Raw genomic sequence first — 21,409 nt, forward strand, 5'->3', positions numbered from 1 at the left:
ACTACACAGTCCCATTTCTCCTTGCTACTAGGTTGAAAACTAGAGTTGAAAGTTACCATGATCTACGTTAAGTGTGTTCCGGGCCTGATAAGAAAAGAAAGAAACAACACACTTAAGGAACTGCAGTACTAAGGTAGCGTTTATTGACAGGAGAAGACATGTACAACTGTGATTGCATTTTGAGAGTACTGGATCAAAGTGATAGAATGTAAGATCAGAAAAACAAGAATTCATTGACATGGGGTTCACTCTCCGACTTTGGTCTTAACATCTTGGCAAAGAACCTAAAAAATGAGGAAAACTCTCTGTAAGTGTTATTCTTAGAAACCTGGAGAAAGTGATGGCTAATACTAAGCAAAATGGAAATTCTTGAGTTGCTCTGGAAGAAAATAGTGAAAGGAATAAAGAGGCTGAAGCACTTGGGAACGTGGAATGGATTTATTATGTGAGGCCTGAAGACCTACCATATGGTTATGCTCCACAGGAAGAACTAGAGATCAAGGCCATCAGGATGTGCCAATAAGACAGAGACAGGATCACTAATAAGTTTGGGGGTGGCTCTCCTCTGTAGGTCAGGGTTGATGGTAGACAAGGTTTTCTCAGATTTGAGCTTTGTAATACCCATGAGATAATGACACCCCAAAATATTAGAGGCCAGGTATAAGAGTTGAGCACCAGAAAGCAGGGAAGGCAATTACTCTGATGTCCAGCAAGGTCACATAGGCAGCCAAGGGAGCTTGACTTACAGGGAGCTGGGATGATTAAAAGAGCAGGAAGCCTCTAAAGGCAAAATAGATGGGCAGACAACAAGGAGGCTGCTTGACATCTACAACTCCCCTTCCAAAAACAAAGCAAAACAAAACAAAACAAAAACAAAAAAACAAAACAAAACAAAAAAACAGAAGAAAACAAAAATCAAGACACAGAGGTTTGGCACAGTCACCCTCAATAAAAAGCCATTACTCAACTTAAGTGTCCAGAGATTGATGACTGGAAAAAGAATGTGGTATATATACACCATGGAATATTATGCAGCTATAAAAAAGAATGAAATCATGTCTTTTCAGTAATATACATAGAGCTGGATGCCATTATCCTAAGTGAAATAACTTAAAAACAGAAAATCAAATATCATATGTTCTCACAAGTGGGAGCTAAACAATGGGTATACATAGACACAAATATGGAAATAATAGACACTGGGAACTCCAAAAGTGGGGAGGGTAGGAAGGAGATGAGAGTTGAAAAATTATTTATTTGGTACAATGGTCACTATTTGGGTGACACGAGAAGCCCAAACCTCACCATCATGCAATGTATCCATGTAATAGATATGAACATACACATTCTGAATCTGTAATTTTTCAAAAGAAGTCATGATTACTTGCTGAGTTCTCAGACCTGTGCTAAGTTTGAGATTTGGAAGCCAATGACTGAAGAGGTGGTCAGGTTCATAGGAAGAAGCACCATGCAACACTACAGAACATCAGAAGTTGTGATTATTTCCCCATTCATAACACTGTACACTAAAGAATAGGAAATACTCATATATTTGAAGACAGTTGGACAGAGCCTGAGTGTAACTTGACATTGACAACTAAAGTCTTAATGTGTCATCACTGACCCTATGTAAGATTGGAGGCTTAAGTATAATAGGAAATAAATGGAGCACTGACTAAAATCTAACCCACAATGGCCTACTGTGTCCATGGATCCACCCAGTAGTTGTTTTCCAGGTACCCAAATACAAATTGGACTTGACTATGCAGTTGGAGTAATACTCACATTGAGTCTTTGGCTTGCAGAATGAGAGATATGACTGTGAAGAAGGGCCACTTGCCACCTCTTGAAATGCCATCCTCCCTCCAGCTAAGACTGAGCCAAAACAAATATCACATCCCCAGAAGGATGTTGCAGGTTATTACTACCACTAAAGATCTAAAGGTTATAGGGGAGGTCATTTTTATTATATCTCCATTAATTTACTAGTCTTCCCCTACAAACAACTGTATAGATCTAGAGAATGATTATAGACTACTGTAGACTTAACCATGTGGCTGCTATAGTTGTGGATGCTTCGCTGACAGTCACCATTACTAGAATAATTTAATAAGGTTTCAGGTACATGGCATATACAATGGCATATAGTTATTGACATGGAGAATGGATTATTTTACCTTCTGATAATAAGACAGGATTTTTATAAGTTCATGTTCATATGAGAAAGTAAAAATGTTTATGTGAAGTTTTGTTTCAGAGGTACATTAATTCTTTTTACCCTCTTTTATAACTTCTGTTATAGTCTAAACTGAACAGCCTGGGGATTCCATCAAATATCCAATGAATTCCTCACATCAATGACATTAAGGTGATCAGACAGCATAAGCAAAAGGAAGTTAGTTCACTGGCAGCCTTAGTAAGATATAAGTGTTACATATTATAGGAAATAAACCATCAAAGATTCAGGAACATGCTACTTTAGTGATGTTTTCAGAGTCCAGTGTTCAGGATGTGTCAAAAAAACCCCACAAGAGAAAAGGAAAATTGACTCATCTTTCATCCTTTATTACGAAGAGGGAAGCACCTTACATGGTAACCCTCTTAGGGGTTTGAAGGCAACATATTCTGCACCTCAGAATGCTATCTCGCCCATATAACAGATGGCATTGATTGCAGCCAGCTTTGGGTGAGGCCCAGAGGAGGAAAGTGTTCCTGTTACTGAAGTTGATCAGGCTATGATGCTTACCATCAGCTATCACATAGCAGAGTGCTGTAGCTTACTCCACTTACCATCTGTATTTTCCCCTCAGCAAGTGAGGCCTGAAAGAACCAAGGAGGATGTGCTCCCCAAAGCTAAATTCGGAAGTGATTTTATGGTACGTATTAGCTCATTTTCATACTGCTATGAAGAAATACACAAGACTGAGTAATTTATAAAGAAAAAGAGGTTTAATGGACTCACAGTTCCACATGGCTGGAGAGGCCTCACAGTCATGGCAGAAAGCAAAAGAGGAGCAAAGGCACGTCTCACGTGGTGGCAGGAAAGCAAGCATTTGCAGGGGATCTGTCCTTTATAAAACCATCAAATCTCATGAGACTTATTCATTGTCATGAGAACAGCATGGGAAAACCCGCTCCCAAGATTCAATTACCTCCCACCTGGCTCCTCCCACAAAATAAGGGATTTACAGGAATTATAATTTATGATGAGATTTGGGTGCGGACACAGCCAAACCATATGATGGCACAAGGGGTGGACTGTGGCAGACACTTAAGATTCTACTCGGCTCTCCTGCTGTGGGAAATATAAGTGATGGACTTCTGTATTCTTCATTTTTCACCACATTCATGCTGAAACTATGACTTTCACTGGCTGCTCCCAGCCAATGGCTGAGCATAGGGTGATAGTAAGGAAGGCCCATTTCTGCAGAACTCCTCTAACAGGAGTGGCTGCTCAAGGACTCCTTGAACAGCAATTTTGGCTCAAGGACTCCCATCAACTTTATCAAAACTTTCTTAAAGCTGTGCTACAATCTGAGACTCTTCCTACTTTTTCTTTCTCTTTCACAGGAGTCAGGATTTCATCATGCTCTGACAGATCTCCCTCCCACTCAAGTTTCTTTCCCCTTTTCTTTCACGAGCATTTCCTCTTAAATCTTAACTAAGTCTCTTGCACTTCTAAACCTGTTTTGGCATCTGCTTCTTAGAAGACCTGAACTAAGTTCTTACCACAAGCTTGACATTTTGACACTCTCAAAACCCGCTCTTTAGCTAGTTGTAGCCTTCCTAGACTAGCATTTTAATAAACACATCCAAAAATTCTATAAAGTAATTTTATTCATTAGGTATTCACATGGTAAAAGTAGATGGACACAATTGTCCGTTTCCCAACAAGCCAGATTCAGAGTTCCTCTCAGATAGTAACAGGCAGAGATTGGAACTGGGTAACAGGCAGAGATTGGAACGGTTTGAAGGGCTCAGAAGAAGACAGGAAAATGTGGGGAAGATTAGAAATTCCTGGAGACTTGCTGAATGACTTTGCCCAAAATGCTACTAGTGATATGGACAATAAAATCCAGGCTGAGGTAGTCTCAGATGGAGATGAGGAACTTGTTGGGAACTGGAGTAAAGGTGGCTCTTGTTATGCTTTAGCAAAGAGACTGGTGGCATTTTGCCCCTGCCATAGAGATTTGTGGAACTTCGAACTTGAGAAAGATGATTTAGGGTATCTGGCAGGAGAAATTACTAAGCAGCAAAGCATTCAAGAGGTGACTTGAGTACTTTAAGAGCATTCAGTTTTATAAGCGAAGCACAGCATATAAGTTTGGAAAATTTGCAGCCTATGTGATAGTAAAGAAAATCCCATTTTTTCTGGGAAGAAATTCAAACGAGCTGCAGAAATTTGCATAAGTAGCTAGGAGCCCAGTGTTAATCCCCAAGACCACGGGGAAAATGTTTCCAGGCCATGTCAGAGACCTTCACATCAGCCCCTCCCATCAAAGTCCCAGATGTCCAGGAGGAAAATGTGGTTTCATGGGCCAGGCCGAAGGTCCTTCTGCTGTGTGCAGCCTAGAGACTTGGTCCCCTGTGTCCCCGCCCTCCAGTCATGGTTGAAAGGAGACAACGTGCAGCTTGTGCTGTGGGTTCAGAGGGTGGAAACCCCAAACCTTGGCAGCTTCCACGTGGTGTTCAGCCTACAGGTACACAGAAGTCAAGAATTGAGGTTTGGGAACCTCCACCTAGATTTCAGAAAATGTGAGGAAATGCCTGGATGCCCAGGCAAAAGTTTGCTGCAGGGGCAGGGCCCTCATGGAGAACCTCTGCTCGGGCAATGTGGAAGGGAAATGTAGGGTCAGAGCCCCCATACAGAGTCCCTACTGGGGCACTGCCTAGGGGAGGTGTGAGAAGAGGGCCACCACCATCCTTCAGCCCCCAGAATGGTAGATTCATCGACAACTTGCACAGTGCACCTGGAAAAACCACAGATATTCAATGGCCAGACTCTGAAAGCAGCTGGGAGGAAGGCTGCACCTTGCAAAGCCACAGGGGTGGAGCTGCCTAAGACCATGGGAACTCACTTTTTGCATCAGTGTGACTTGGATGTGAGACCTGGAGTCAAAGGAGATCATTTTGGAGCTTTAAAATTTGCCTGCCCAGCTAGATTTTGGACTTGCGTGGGCCCTGTAACCCCTTTGTTACAGTGCACCTGTATTTTGGCCAATTTCTCCCATTTAAAATGGCTGTATTTACCCAATATCTGTACCCCCATTGTATCTAGGAAGTAACTAGCTTGCTTTTGATTTTACAGGCTCATAGATGGAATGGACTTGCCTTTTCTCAGATGAGACTTTGGACTGTGGACTTTTGGGCTAATGCTGAAATGAATTAAGACTTTGGGGGACTGTTGGAAAGGCATGATTGGTTTTGAAATGTAAGGACATGAGATTTGGATGGGCCAGGGGCAGAATGATACAGTTTGGCTCTGTGTCCCCACCCAAATCTCATCTTGAATTGTAATTCCCACAATCCCCACATGTTGTGGGAGGGACCAGGTGGGAAGTAATTGAGTCATGGGGGCAGGTCTTTCTTGTGCTGTTCTCATGATAGTGAATAAGTCTTATGAGATCTGATGGTTTTATAAAGAGGAGTTCCCCTGCACAAGTTCTTTCTCTTTGCCTCCCACCATCCATGTAAGATGTGACTTGCTCCTCCTTGCCTTCTGCCATGATTTTGAGGCCTCCCCAGCCATGTGGAACTGTAAGTCCATTAAATCACTTTTTCTTCCCAGTCTCAGGTATGTCTTTATCAGCAGTGTGAAAACAGACTACTACAACAGACCTCCAATAGTACAGATATAGTCCATTATTCCTGTAAAACCATTTCTGGTTAACTCCATACTGACACACAGCAGAAAACAACTAAAAAATTTACATGCACATACACACACACGTATATGTATACACATATGTATATGTACACATATATGTATATGTGGGTAGTCACTATAGCTATAAACTAACATTGAATAATTTTGAGTTCAAAGTTTTAAACATTATCAAGAAAAATTCAGGTGAACATCCAAACTGTCTTAAATGTTTATTCCCTAAAATTTTCTCTAAAATAGCAATTTTTTCTTGTTTAACATTATAGGCCAAGGTGGGCGGATCATGAGGTCAGGAGATCGAGACCATCTTGGCTAACATGGTGAAACCCCGTCTCTACTAAAAATGCAAAAAATTAGCTGGGCACGGTGGCAGTCACCTGTAGTCCCAGCTACTCGGGAGGCTGAGGCAGGAGAATGGTGTGAACCTGGGAGGTGGAGCTTGCAGTGTGCCTAGATGCAGTCCAGCCTGGGCGAAAGAGCGAGACTCCGTCTCAAAAAAAAAAAAACAAAATTATACAAACTAAGTACAACAGTAAAGTATACACAAGAAAGAAATATAAATGGATATACATGTGGACATGCCCATCTTCACAAAAACAACTTTTTGTATATATGGACATATATATAGAAACATATATACACATACATATATATATAGAAATATACATATATACACACTTATACATATATACAAACTAAGTACAACATTAGAGGCAGACACAAGAAAGAAATATAACTGGGTATACATGTGGACATGCCATCTGCACAAAAACAACTTTCTGTAAATACGGACATATGGACATATATATAGAAACATACATATATACACACACATATATAATATATGTGTATATATACATATAAACACATACATATATGGAAACATACATATATACCCATATATTATATATGTATAAATACATACACACATTATGTATGTATAAATATATACACATATATGTATAAATATATTTACACATATGTATGTATATATGTATGTTTCCACATATATATGTATGTATGTATGTTCTTATATATGTCCATATGTCCATCAACAATTTATGTTACTGTCACCAAAGAAATAGATTAAAAGAAAGTGTACCAGACTATACTAACTCTGGACAATGGACAAATATATAGAAACATATATATGAACATATGGAGATATATACAGAAACATATATGTATATTGGACATATGGATATACATATAGAAACATACATATATATTATATGCATGCTTGTGTATATATGTATTTTATATATACACATATAATATATATGTTTATATATGTATTTCCATATGTCCAATATATATGTGTCTATATATATGTCCATTGTCCAGAGTGAATATATTCTGGTACACCATCTTTTAATCTCTCAATTTCTTTGGTGACAGTAACATAAATTATTGATAGCCAACAGTATAATATATATTTAATTTAATATTTGTTTATGTAAACAACAATATAAGTTTTTTATGTAATAATGTTATAAAATAATAATACAATACCTCTGGGGTGGAGGTTATAACAGGAAAAGTATTAATAATAATACTGTTGAATAATACTCTTGACTATACTGTTGAATAATCTATATTATTATATTTTAAATATAATGTATTTATCTTTTATTTTATTTTTTTAATTGAAAATCTTTTATAAAACATTTCATGAAATGCTAAATCGCTATTTGTTAAAGCATAATAAGTTGTTTCAGAATATTGTAATTTCATGTTTAGTTCACCTTCCCCTCTCCACAAATTATGGATAATTTTAAACACAAGTAAAAGTAGACAGAGTAGTATAATGAGCCCCAAAGTACTTATCACCTGTTTCTTTTTTTAATATATTTTACTGACTTTCTTTTTGTTTAATGAGTTGAATAAAACCTATATTGTTATAGGTTATTCAACATATATTCGATATATAATAATTATATATACTAGATATATTTTAATCATTAATAATATTAATAATGGTTAATGTTATTAGTTATTATGAATTATATAATATATAATAATACTGTTGAATATACAGTTGAATGACCTATAATAATATATAATAATATAGGTCACTCAACATATATTCAATATATTATTAATAATAATATAATGACCTATAATATGTAATTATAGGTTATTCAACTACAGGCAACCACATACCATAAGTCAAAAATATTAAGGGTCACTTCCTATAAATCATACCCAATATATAAATGACCAATTGGTTAGTATTGTATCTGAGAACTAGAAGAAACTTTCAAGGTCATTTAATTCAGCTCCGCATTTTCTTCAAAGTAGAGGTGATCTTTTAAAGTATTTCACAAATATGAAGTACTATTGACTCCACAGGCCTGTACTATCACAAGCTGTAATAATATTTATATAAAGATCACATAATTATTTTTTCATAAATTTGAAAGCAGACCCAAAATTGGAAATGCTAAATCAAAACCAAATCAATCAAAACAACAAGAACAAAGCAACATCTCTGATCTGGAACATAGTTAACAAACCACCAAACAAATATTCAAAGTTATTTTCCTAGAAAAAAAATAAGACATTTAAATTTACTAAACCGACACTTTTTGTGTGCATAATTTAGTGGGTTTTTTTTACAAAAAACATGCAGCATCATACAAAATATTAGCAAAATACTGAAACATATATATTAAAACAGTTCTTTTTAATATAAAGATAAAATCAGTACATCTTCAGTATTTGTATATTTATAATATATGTTTTGTTGTTCTTTAGTTTTAAAAATTGACAGATATAGTATCATATTTAGTAGCTTAGGAAATAAAGTTTGTAGTTGTGATTTGTTCATGTTATATATCTCACCCATATTAACCAATAATTTTACCTTATTTAAAACCAAGTTTATGATATATTTTGAAATATTTAAAACCTTTATGATATAAGACAGTGGGATACTAAAGTAACTCAAACTTTTTCTATTCACCTTTGACAAGAAAATCCAAATTTTAATCTTAGGTCTCTCATAGTGATGTAGGGTCAATCTATTTAACTTTTTTGCCCCTCAGTTTCTATATCTTTAGAAAATTGATAATATTAGGAAAGACATCAAAATGTTGTAATAAAGATTCAACAAGTGCATAAAATTGCTAATGAATAATACACTTAAGCTATCTAATATGAGACAAAAAAACTCGGCTCTGGGAATAAGAAATGCCTGGACATGTATCTGGAGGAATCTTTTGCAACAACTCATCCAACATTATTATAATTCATCAGGAACTATGAGTGCCCTTGAATTTTAATTCTTTTCTGTAGCTACTTGGAATCGGGGAGAAAAAAATGAAGCCTCGTGGCTCTACTCAGGAAGTAACAATAAATAATTCAGCTCAGTACAGAGATGCCAGGGCATATTTGGGGTATAAAAATGCAACAGGTAAGAGCTCAATGAGCAAGATTCTAGTGAGAGAGGATTAACAAGTTTTCCACCCACAGTCATAGATTTGTTCACCTCCATTACCTCCCCCCACCTTACCATCAAAATACAATTAATTTAATATAACTGTTTTCTCAGGTTGGAGTTTGTCCCTTAATTTGCTTTTAGTATGATATATATATTTTTTACAAACATGATTATGGTGAACAATCAGATATACAGTACTGTGTTTCTCAGAATCACAGGGGGTAAAAGGTGGCCTTATAATAATTTCAGTGTATATAAACCAGAATGTTAAGTGTTGGTCCAAAATGTGGAAAGAATAAAAAAAGCTGAGGAACGTATTATTTTTCTCATATTTCAAGGGGCAGAAACTCTCGAATGGAAAGCAATTGAGACAATGCTGGCACAGTCATCTCAGGACTCTGAGTCAATTCTTAGCTATCACAACTCTGGTGTCTCAGGAAAAATTTTGATAGAAATATCTAAACTTACCATGACAGCAACCTCATAGTGCCAGAGAGGAAACCCTGTACTCAAGAGAAGGGTGAGAAAAAGTAGGAAATGTCTGTAAATGGGAAGAACTTGAGTTTTTAAAAAAATTATCTGAATGTTGCAAATAAGCAGAAGAAATTCCTGGGTGTTCTTTCATTGTGGTTCTGAGTTTGAACCTTTGATTTATTTTATATTGACTGGACTATTCCACAACTCTGTAGGAGTGAGTTTAACTTGCAGATTTTTTTCTGGAAAAGATGCAAGTAATTAATTTTGATGGGAAAGATAACCCCAAGGGTAGGACATTAAACAGGTTTGTATCTAACCCAACAATTTTATGCTAGATTGATCATAAATACCCAGTTCCTCAAATATTCTTTGAACTTATGTGTGTGTGTGTGTTTTAAATATATTTTACTGGTTTTCTTTTTGTTTAATGAGTTGAATAAAACCTTAGACACACATTCATTTTATATTTGCATGAGAGTAACAATGTTACTATTTTGAAAATTATACTTTACATCTCTCTTGGCAGAGGATGAAAAATATCTAGGCAGACATATGCTAGAAAACTAAAACTATTTATTATGTGAGTATTCAAGGAGAAGGAGGAAAGAGTTCTTATTTGTTAATCAGCTCTTGTGCTCTTCATTATTGTGAAGAGTCTGGGCCATTGTTAAGTAGGAGGATTGGAAGAAGCAAGAAGAACTAAATTGATGCACATTAAAAAGAGCTGAGCCAGAGAACTGACAGGTGAAATAATGGAGAACCTTATAAGCTGTAGTCCAGTGGGAGGGTCATTATTTCTTTATTGAAATTGTTGAGAAGATTTTGGAGTACTTGTGATACAACAGAAATATAAAGATTGACAGTAATGGCCAAAAGAGACTATTAAAGGATTGTGTGGTACTTAATGAGAATATATTTTTGTGTATTTTTGTGAAGAAACTAACCACATAAAGACGTATGTGGTTTTTCTTTAAATATGTTAAAGCAACTTCTCAAGACAGAATATTTGTGAGCATGTTGTCTAAAGTTTCATTTAAATTTGCCACTAGGGAAATATACTTCTAAAAAAGACATTTCAAAATTTTATATTTAATAGAGAATTTTCTAGGGGAAAAAAAGGTACTAGATTAAATTAACATAGTTACAAGAGGGGAAGAATTTGCTAATATTATTAGCATAGTAATTAGACTGGTTAAAGGATCTTGTGACTTTAAATATCTGATTTGAGGATTTGGGGCTTAGAACAAGCACAGTAGCTGTCCCGGTTATAATCTAACCTCCCAGAAGTTTCTGTTCATCACTTCTAACAGTCAAGTTGGCTCCAGATTATCTTCCAGAAAATCATTCGAATTATTTTATTCAAAATGATCAATAACATAACATTGGCTTTTCTCAGGGTTAGCAAAATCTGTTTTATTGTGATAGCTTACTGGACTTTGTATGTGTTAAATGTAGATTAAGTGCTTAATACATTGCCTGACGGTAAACATTTAAAAAACAAAAAAAAATTAGTTATTTCCTATGAATGAAACAAACATAAGTACTGAGTATGAATTGAATAATAATTATAAAATTATAAACAAATGATAAAAAAATTGAGGCACACACACTTATTTTACAATTTATCTATTCATCATTAACTCTATCAAATAACTGTTATTTGATAAAATAAATAACAGTTATTTGATAAAAATTATTTTAATTACTCCCCCAAATATTTCAAGGCCACCCTGAGCAACAGGCCGTATTTATTTCTTGGCACCATAGCTTCCAAGAGGCTTTCATAAGCTGATTCCTACTCTGTTAGATATCAAATGTCTTCCACTCCTTCTCCAGCTATTTCTCAATTCTCACATTCTGTGCAGTTTTCAACACCTATTTCACATACCAGCATTTCAGATAAGTGCTTCCTATCATCCAGCCTCAAGCAATTTCTTGCTTCTCTGATGTTCCCTGGCACCTTTTCTTACATTTTTGTTGACAGGCATTGCTTGCTACCATGTATTAAACATATTTACATCCTTCCTTCCCTATTAGGCCATAACCTCCTTTTATACAACATTTCATTTTCTAAATGATTGCATCTTAATTTTGCTTTGTTTCCTGAATCAATACTTTGCATCCATATTGTATAGTTAAGATTTTGCTGAACAGGAAAAGCAATCAGACTTCCTCCGCACTCTGCTAAGAATGATGTGTGATGTGGTCATCCATCTCCGCCACAAAAGTGGCAGTGATAGCTGTGTCTGTTCTTCTTTCTGGTTTACAGAAGAATACAGCCCTGGTCAGCTAACGGTGACAATGGAAGGATGGTAACAGCTGGTTGTACCTGTAGTCCTAAAAATTCTTGATAGGATCTCCTCCACAGGTCAGAGGGCTGGAAGTTAATTATATTTTACAATCACATGCCCCTAAAGCAACCACAACTTTTCAAGCAAGGAGCAGTATTTCTTCTTGCTTATAGACTGCTCTGCACAGAGTTTCAAACACAGGGACCAGAAGCACTATCTATGCCTCATTACCATTTAAATAGGCTGATCAATGAGAATTAGCATGTAATTTGAATTACAACACCCACCTCCTGCTTCTTACAAGTGTTGGTCCTCCAACCTTTTTTGAGTAGTTGCTACATTTTCCAGAGAGGATTCACTCTTCAAATCTAAAAGCAGGTGTATGTCTGTGTTTTGGTGTAACAATTTAGATGGAGCCATTGATCCCTGATTCTGCCCAAACTTCATCTACATCCAATATAATCTATTGTCCTATTAAAAAAAAAATTTGTAATAGCCACCTCAGCCAACTCCTTACAACAAATATTTTGATTCAATGTCATCCTTAGTTTTAAGTCTATACTTTCACTGCATCAATTTAACCAGTAGACCTACAGCTATATTATCATGTCTCCACATAGGCAAATATACTGACAGGACCTAATTAACACTTATGGTAGAACTATTTTATAATTTCACATACTTTGTCAGCTTTATTTATGTAGACGACCACCTCGAATATTTTTGAACTGCAAATTTTCCTATGTATATGGTGAAGATAGCAAAGAAGTACTTTCTAGGATGCAGTTGTAATTGCCAGTCACCAGTATGTACTCTGGAACTGTAAGGAATTTCCAGCTGAGAGCTCGAAGAGTATTGTTTAATGTTCAGATGATATAAAATTCTCTCCTTTCAACTAGTAATTCTTTTGATCCTCAAGTAACTTTCCAACTCTAGGAATACATAATTTTGATGTAGTTGAAAAGGGAATGATAGTGTTAGGCAGGCATATCCAATTCTGTAGGGTCTGGGGTTCATAAAATATTTTTATATCTGTGTTCCAATATTGTATTTTTTGTTCCATCATATTATTTTCATTTAAAAGTGCTATTTATTCTTGTTGAATGTTCTCTCTTCCTCAAATATTCAATGTCTCCTTGGGACATAGTAGACTTTATTTTTTTTTATGTTACTATATCTTCATATGATAGTGTACTATCATAGTGCCTGGATCACAGTTAGCATTCACTACATATGAGTTGAGTGAATGGACAATGGTATTTCCAAGTACTAACCTGAATAGGTTTTCATTCCCTATTAAACTCCATCAATTCCCTAGGCTACTCCAAATAAACATATTATACATAAAAAATTCAAAATTAGTTTGGATATGCAACCTCAGGGAAATTTCCATAGCCTATTTTTCCATCCAGATTGCTACTCGTAGACTTCTGCTATGTAGCGACAAATAAATAAATAAATAAATACGTGAAAACTGTAGAGCCAGCAGACAAATTAAAGAGGATTCCAATGATGTCATAAAATGGTATAGTGCTCTCTAGAGCCACTTTTAAGATGATTAGGATTTGGAATTCATAGATCTGTTATTTGGAAATGTGTAGGTTGAGGACCCAGTCCTCAAATAGTTATTTATTGGAATTATTTTAACTTTAAATATTAAATAATTATATGCTATATTTCCTGTGCATCTATAGTTATTTAAAAATTTAAATAGATAGAAATGATATAAATCCATTTTAGTTATCAAAATTTTTTTATGTTTTTGTTTTCATACAGAAATGGTACACTATTTAGTTTCTGTAATAATCTTGTGTTTGCAAGAATTTGGGATGATAGTATTTATAGAATTATTCAAGGTGGCAAGAAAGCAGTAACATCAAAAACAACAAGAAAGTAGGAAGATTTATTTGGATTTTTTTGTTGAAACATACTTTTTAATGGTGATATAGCCAATGTATTTAGAGTATGAGCTATTTTCTTATTTTATTGACCCATTATTTTGTGTAAACATTCACACACAAATTGAATTATATTCCCTATATGTGCCTAAAGGTCCCAGTCATGTTTCCATGTTCAGGCTACAATCACTCTCAAGAAATTCTTTCTTCAGTAACCTTAGAAATCTAATTTAACCATTATATGCTCAACGTATTTTTCTCTAATCTCATCAGCTAAACAAATTTTCTTACTCCTCTGAATCCCCCCTTTTAAAATATATATACTGTCCTTGGAACTGAAATAATTGTCTACCACATGTAAAACTGTATTATAGGCATCATTATGTTCCCTTTTGAACCATGTTCTCCCAGAGGGCAAGATACATCAGTTAATCCCCTTTACATTTTGGAGCCTCTAGTTGACAAGTATTTTTGAAAGAGTTAATGAGAATTTACATTTACATCCCAAAATATCTATCTTGGTTTCCCAACATTCACACTTATCATTCAAAACTTGTGAAATGGAGAGACAGAAGAAAAAAGAGAGAGGGAGAGAATGGAGGGGAGGGAGGGAGTGGGGGAGAGAGAGACAGAGAGACAGAGAGAATCTTATAATATACCTCTGACTTTGCCCAATTTAAATGTTTCATATTGTACTGTGCTGGAAATAAAGTTCATGCCAGCAGGTTCAAAGTTTTAAATTATTAGAAATAATTGTTATCCTAAGGAACTACTATATATACGGTCAGAATGGTAAAATGATTTTTGTTAGAAATCACATTTAAATTAAAGTCATTTATTATGGATGTAGTCTGTACTCTGAAGTGCTGAATATAGTACTTAGTCAGCTGGAGTTCTAACCCAATTTATTTCTTTACTAGCAGTCAGTCTGGAAGTAGCAGAATATCTGGGGACTCATTGTCTGAACCAAAAATGAAATTTGTTGCTTTTTTTTAAAACCCAATGCTAAAACACAGTCACTATTTTTTATAGTTCTTATTATTCCTACATATTTATATAGCTCATATAAAATTTTACATTAAATTATTAACTAATAATATGAAATAAATTATTAATTTTAAAGATTCTGAAAAATTACCACTAATGGTGAAAAGAGGAAAATCCATGGAGGACAAATTGATATAGCCAGAATTATTTTTTTTCCTCTTCTAAAATCGATACCATTTTTATATATCTGTAGCTAAACATAAAAAAATTTCAACTTAATTGTGTTAAAAGTATGATAATCCTTCCTGTAATTTGAGAAAATTTAATCTAAATAAAGATCAGCTGTTCTACTGTTAGGGTATGATATTAGCTATTCTAGAGCTATTTCCTCAATTTATCAGTAAGAATTTATGTAAATTTATGTAAACCGTACTGTAGTTTAGAGATAGGCTGTGATTTATTTATTTAGGGCTCTTATAGAGTTTAAAATTGTTGGAGAGGGCAGAAGAATATGAAGAAAATGAGTTAAAAACAAACCAAAACAAATAAAGTAATAAAAATAATTGTATTATTTATAAATTTTACAATATCAAAATGAAAATATGCCTCCATTAACCTATGGATTATTTTTCTCCATTAGTATGTCAAAGTCTTTAACTATTACTGAATCAGCAATTTAACAGATTTAATCACACAAGAGGATGTAGTCAGCCTTCTATGATTGATAATACAATGACTTACCTTAATTTTTTCATCAATATTTTAGGAAAATGACAGCAAACAAGTAACAGCATAACAAAGAAGACAACCATACGCATATACTCACATGCATTTTTTTCTCTCTACACACAAAAATCTGACAAAAATCTGCTCAAAACTCATAGACGACATCACTTCTGTGAGGTGACTTTCTAAAGCAGATAAAAAATGCCTTAGTATGATAGATGCCTCTCAAATATGCATAAAAGACATAGAATTTTTCTCTTTTGCTCATTAGTTCATTAAGATTCAGTGTATCTCCATTTTTCAGAAGATGGGGGATCCATGAGGACATGTGTACTCTTATTTGTTTCCTTTTAGTATCGCCTAGCTCAAGTTGTCATATATGCAAAGCACTCAGTAATTAAGTTTAAATAGCTTTCTTTGTAAACAAATCTGTTATTAAAATAAACTTAACTATTTTATTTATTTTTACTCTATGTTTGCTACAGATATAAGGAAATTAAGATAAAAATGTAACTTATTATTGTCCTAACAAGTGATGACTTCTGCTAAAGTTTTTGTATTAATATGTGCATATTTTTCCATAACATTTAGAAAAATGGGACTGTACACTTTTGTAATTGCCATTTCTCACTTGTTTATATCTGCAGTTTCTCACTTCTCATTTCGAAATATAAACATGCATTCTCACTTTAAATTCTACAGTGTGTTTAATCTACATTTTATCATTTTTAATACTGTGATTAATAATATTTTGCTTATATAGGACTATACTTAATTATTTCCTCATGATGAATTCACTAAAGTGAATTTAGGGTCCAACATGTAAGAAACTTGGAACTCATCAAACATGTCCCAGATGCAAAAAAAAAAGGAGAGCAAACTGAAAATAAGCAACTCTACTTCGATTCATCAGAGAATTGAGGTCACAGAGCAAACTGTTGTCCATCCCCACCAAAACTGGGGGGACAGAAAGATATAGAGAATCACATTTTATTAGAGCAAAAGTCCAGAAAGAGAAACCACAGTCAGAGCCAGACCAGGATAGGAGAAAAAGAAAGGAAAAAGAAAAAGAAAAGAACTGTAATTAATGAATTGCTGGAAGTTCCCTATATGCTGTATACCAAAAATAAATTTTCAAGTGCTCCTCTCAGCCAAGCGCATTCCAAAGTTAACCTGAAAAACTAGTTCAGGCCATGATGGGAAGGGATAGCTGGACATGTCTCATTATACTCTCCTCCCTTTTGGAATTACTGATAGAACAGGCTCTTTAAGTCTGATAAGAAACATTTACAGTCTATTCTCTGTGAAGCGTGCTAAGTGGAGGCTTCATCTGCATGATAAAACCTTGCTTGGTCTCTACAATCCCTTATTGTAATCCAGACATTTCTTTCTATTGGTAATAACTCTTCCAAGCAATTGCTAATCATAAAATATTTAAATCTACCTGTGACATGAAAGCCCCTGCTTCCAGTCAGCCTGCCTTTCTGGACCAAACAGAAATATGTACCATACGTGCAAGGTACATCTTACATGTATTGATTGATGTTGCATATCTCCCTAAAATGTATAAAACCAAGCTGTACCCCAACCACCTTGGGCACATGTTGGTAGGACATCCTGAGACTGTGTCACTTGGCAAAATAAACTTTCTAAATTGATTGAGACCTGTCTCAGATACTTTTGGTTTACAATACAAAATGAGTCTTAAAATTTTGGTGGGGCCCCATCTTAAGAAGGTCACCACATTTGTGTCTGTTTTGCCTCCAAGAGCTCTACCAGGTTGACTCAGCGAAGAGCAGATAAAAAGCCCCAATACCATGTCTCTGGCACTGGGAGGGAAAAAGCAGCCATTTTGAAATAAACTAAGAGCTTCTCTTTCCTTAACAAAGCCTGCAATCAAGGGAAAGGATTTTACTAAACACAAATTGAGTGGGGTTTTCCCAAGGCTTAAGCAACGTGGGGAAAGGAAAATACTCAACCCCAGTCCACTCTAGGCATCCATGTGAAGGAAGATACCCATCTCCATCCCTCTCTAGTCTTCCTGTCCCACTTACGGAGAAGACAAAACAAAATACAACCAAATAGCTGGGCACTAATGAATAAACAGTCTTACCGAAAGACTGAGATCTAATCGCAGAACTGTAGTATACTTTCCCTCACCTCACACCTTACAACTATATCAATAGGCTTCTATATAATAATAGAAGATTACAACTAAAAAAATTGCAAGTATCAGGCTACTTAAGAAATTTCTTTGGAGACTCAAAGAAAAAAAGGGAAACAAAAACAAGGACATCAGAGGAAATTTTAGCCTCTGATACCTGCAGGTATAGCGAATGGTAAACACAGACTAACTCCTAGCCAGCAAAACATAAAACCTCACACTAAAGACCTTTATACCTCAGTTCCTTTTACCTAGTACATCATATCCTGCTTTCAGTAAAAACAACAAAAAAATCAAAAAGCACTCTAAGACACAAAAAACACAGTTTTAAGAGAAAGGACAAACGTCAGAGCCAGATTCAAAAATGGCAGAGATTTTAGAGTAGTTAGCCTAGCTATTTAAAATAATTATGATTAATATCCTAAGGGCTCTAATGAAAAAAAAAAAGAACCACATGCCAGAGCAGGTGGGTAATGTAAGCAAAGAAATGGAAACCCTAAGAGACAAAAGGAAATGCTAGAAATAAAAAATACTGTAGGAGAAATTAACAATGCATTTAATGAGCTCATCTGTAGATTGGACATGGCCAAGGAAATATCAATTAGCTTGAAGACATGTCAACAGATACTTTCAAAACTGAAATGCAAATAGAAAGCATTTAGAAAGATGAAACGAAATATTCAAAGACTGTGGGAACAATTACAAAAAGTGTAACATATGCATGTAGGAATATTAGGAAAAGAGAGACAAAATAAATATTTGAAGTAATAATGACGTAGAATTTTTATTAAAATTAATGACATCAAACCACAGATCCAGGAGGTCCAGAGAAACAGGACAAATATCAAAATACCTATAATGCAGAAAATCAAAGACAAAAAGAAAGTCTTGAAGGAAATCAGAGATAAAAACACCTTATCTATACAGGATGAAAAAACACCATATCTATATAGGATGAAGGATAAGAATTACAGTGAATTTCTCATTAGAATCCAAAACAAAAAGAGTGTGTACCCTATTGATGTCTCAGTTTTCACTTCATGTATCCCTTTTTTTTTTTTTTTCTGAGACAGAGTCTCACTCTGTCATCCAGGCTGGAGTGCTGTGGTGCAAACTCTGTTCAATTCAACCTCTGCCTCCTGGGTTTAAGAGATTCTTTTGTCTCAACCCCCTGAGTAGCAGGGATTACAGGCATGTACCACTACGCCTGGCTAATTTTTGTATTTTTAGTAGAGATGGGGTTTCATCATTTTGGCCAGGCTGGTCTCGAAATCCTGGCCTCAAGCGATCCACACACTTAGGTTTCTCAAAGTGCCAGGATTACAGGTGTCACCCTTCGTGCCTGGCCCATTTATCCCATTTTTAAATAGCTGTTTAAAGATTTCTATCTAGGATGACTTGCTTGACTCTCCCTTAGTTTTTGCTTTTTGTCATTCTCTTGTGAATCATCTTAATTTTCTTAGCTATTATTGCTTCAAGGCCCTTTCAGCTGACAGAGAAAGAAAAAAAAGATATATATATATACACACATGTGTATACTCTGTGTGTGTATACACAAACACACACACTATATATATATATACGCACACACACATATGCATACTCACACACACATACTACATATATAGATATATATATATAAAGTGTGAAACCTGGCCCCACTATCCACCATCCATTTACTTAATTGTTCTCATCTATATACCCATATAGAAGTACGAGAATTATTATCGTCCTCCGCTAAGGGGAACAATTTTATCAACTGAAGTATAGTTCTTAAGTACAATTTCTTTTATCTTTATTTTTACAGACTCTATTTATTTCCAAAGTTATATAGGTAAGCACCATTTCCCCAACTCTCTTCAGTAAGGTAATTTTATGCATTTATCGTATATTTATATTTTGTCCAATTTTGCATTTCAATCTGGGATCCTCCGACTTACTAAGTGGTTATATTTTCCTAATTTGGGTGCATTAAGATTAACTCTATATACTATATAGTTCTGTGGGTTTTGACAATAAGAATAGTGTCATATACTCCCTAATACAATATCACACAGAATAATTTCACCACCTTAAAATATCCTTGCTTCATTTACTTAACAATCTTTCCCTCCCTCAATTCCTCGGCAACTAGTGATCATTTAACCATCTCCTTAGTTTTTTATTTTTCAGAATATCATGTAATTGGTATGAAACAATATGTAGCCTTTTAAATGGTTCTTTCACTTAGTAATATGCCTTTAAGATTCCCTCATGTCTTTTTATGGCTTACTAGCTCATTTTCTTCAAATATTGTTGAATAATATTCTGCTATATGAATATATCACAGTTTGTTAATCCATTTACCCATTGAAAGGCATCTTGGTTGTTTCTAGCTTTAAGTGACTATGTAAAACAGCTACAAATATCTGTTTTTGGTTTTGTATAAGTCATATAAATCCTTTTGCCACCAAACAGAATATTGACAATTGATTTGTATTCCTAATTATTAAAAGTGTTTTAGTTAGGATATGTAAAATTAGTATCTGAATATTGCATAATTATAGTAAATCCTTCAAGATGATTATTTTATAGAAAGCAATATAAAGTTAATTGATGAAAAACAATTACTACTTTGGAAACTTTTGAATATAAATTTTACAAACTAGGTCTGCTTTGCAATTTTTTACATGCCACCTTAACAATACCTGTTCTTCAAAATATCCTTCCTGAAAGCCAGACTTATATATTATTGAATTTATCATGGTGGATGCAAGGAAAATGATTGGGTCAGGCTTGTCTTAGGGTTGCCAGCATCAAACATATGAAGTTATTATAACCAAGGTCTACAAAAAGTCATAAAGAAGCAGACTTGAGAAAAATGAAGGGAGCCTGTGAAAGTTACTGTACTATTTGTTCACTATGAAGAGGTTGGGGAATGATCACTGACCTCTAAGTAACAGAGAATGGAACTCATCTTTCACTTCTGAATGAGCTCCTCACTGTAATTGATGGCATTTCCTGAAATGGCTGCGATCATTAGGGCTCCAGTGACTGAATTAAAAGAAAATGAAAGATGCAGATGGCTGTAATAAAGCAGGAAAATGCATTTCTTCCTGGTGACAGATACAACTGATCATTTTACAAGGAAGTGCTTTACTAAAAGTGTTTCAGCTATGTAGTTCTCAGGGAAAATGAAGAGTAATGTAAAAATTGGACAAGATGAAACTGGCTGTTTCATTCCAGATATTGACTGCACAAGTCACTTTCAATAAATCAGCTGCTTATGGTACCTAAGACAGCAGTTTGTTAATATTATGAGGCACTACAAAATGTTCTCTTTGGTTAGGCAATCTTTGAGCGTCACATGATAAACTTAAAAGTTTTATTTAATTTTTTATTTGCTATATGTTTTTCGAATTATCAACACTTGAAGTACTAGACATATTTGTTTGGAAACAGCTTTGATCATCTAAAAGATTCAAGGGTCAGCAATCTTTTCCTGGAAATGTCCAGATAATACTTATTTTAGACCTTTGTGGGCAATATAGTCTCTGAAAC

The 21,409-nt window shown here is 34.8% G+C and overlaps 1 long non-coding RNA gene across 1 annotated transcript in view; it reads right to left on the reverse strand.

Moving 5' to 3' along the window:
• The window catches only part of LOC134730448 (uncharacterized), a 58,862-nt gene that overhangs the window by 27,445 nt on the left and 10,008 nt on the right, over positions 1 to 21,409 (reverse strand). The window contains exon 2 of the long non-coding RNA XR_010112213.1: positions 20,799 to 20,902. This is a non-coding gene — a long non-coding RNA (uncharacterized LOC134730448). The remainder of the gene's footprint in view (positions 1 to 20,798; positions 20,903 to 21,409) is intronic.

This window comes from Pan paniscus, chromosome 4, assembly GCF_029289425.2.
Source record: "Pan paniscus chromosome 4, NHGRI_mPanPan1-v2.0_pri, whole genome shotgun sequence".
NCBI classification, from domain to species: domain Eukaryota; kingdom Metazoa; phylum Chordata; class Mammalia; order Primates; family Hominidae; genus Pan; species Pan paniscus.